At 37.7% G+C, this 1,243-nt stretch overlaps 1 pseudogene; it reads right to left on the bottom strand.

Moving 5' to 3' along the window:
- Nucleotides 1-323: 323 nt before the first annotated feature.
- Nucleotides 324-906, bottom strand: LOC105420521 (triosephosphate isomerase, chloroplastic pseudogene; annotated as a pseudogene).
- Between the last annotated feature and the right edge of the window lie 337 nt (nt 907-1,243).

Genomic DNA, 1,243 nt, shown 5'->3' with positions numbered 1-1,243 from the left:
CCTACCAAGATCTAAAACTACTTAGTTGAGATCAATACAATTATCATCCTGGTCTTAAAGGGAACTTAACCCCAAATTATCTCAAGTATTCAAATTTCTAAAACGCCAACTCGAACTTAGCCTAGACTTGAATGACCCCTTTGATTCAAATGTTGGACTCGGAGGCGTAGATGAACTATGGAAATTAGAAATTTGCACCATTTTTTGGGAAAAATATTTTCCTTCTTTTTATTTTTGGGAACAATATTTTTCTTCATTTTCTATGTACACATATTAGGAAGGTGGTTCATTACATATAGTAGTTTCTTTAGTAGTACACAACTTTATAACTCTATAAACTTGAGCTCCTGTTCACATATTCTATAAGCTCAATAATACATCTTCTATGGGGGTCTAACATGGTATTAGAGCCAAGTCACAATTTGATATTTCGTCTCTCAAGCATCGAGCCTCTTTTTCGAGTTTCTCTCTGATGCATGCGATTACCTTCAAGTTCTCGCTTAAGGCATAAGCACCTTTCTTCCCAATAAACTGGTCATCTTCACCAATAGCATGTCTCCATTCAGAATGGCCAAAAATAACCCACTTGCAACCAATATCTTTTAGTTGCTCCACAAAAAGTTCACTCGTGAAAGCTCCACCCTGACCAACCCAAGAGTTCTGAGCATATATCTCAATGCGATCAGTCAATGAGCTTTTTACCTAATGGATATATACATAAGGAGGTGAAACAACAACATCAACATCTTTCTCAAGTTTGGCATTGTTTATATCGGAAACAAGCTTACTGATACTCTCTTTTGTCCCATTATACTTCCAATTGCTACCAACAAATAACTTTTTTGAACCAGCAATGGCTACGATTCTTCTATAACCTTTGCCAGATACCTGGAGATTTCGGGCCATGCAATCCAATACTAAGGAGGAAGAGTGAGAAAAAGAAGGCTGAAGATTCCACAAGGACTTCTTCAGAGATGGGGATCGGACGGTCATAGATCGGCCATTGTTGCCATGCTCCCCTCTAATGTTAGACCCTTAGTGAGCCAAATCTGAAACCTGCTTCTAAATCCGCCTCTGAAAGTGGCATATGAAAACGACTGATCTACACCATCTGCAAAACAACCATTGAGTCATGTTTTGACTATTTGATCTGTCTCTCTACCGAGTTATGTTTTTTACTCTCTGATTTGTTTTAGATCTTACTATTCTAAACTTATAATCGAAGATCCAACTATGCTTGTTG

The sequence above is a fragment of the Amborella trichopoda genome, chromosome 3 (assembly GCF_054954075.1).
Source record: "Amborella trichopoda isolate Santa Cruz 75 chromosome 3, AtrichopodaSantaCruz75HAP2 v2.0, whole genome shotgun sequence".
Classification (NCBI taxonomy): Eukaryota; Viridiplantae; Streptophyta; class Magnoliopsida; order Amborellales; family Amborellaceae; genus Amborella; species Amborella trichopoda.
This window is presented reverse-complemented; position numbering and strand designations above follow the sequence as displayed.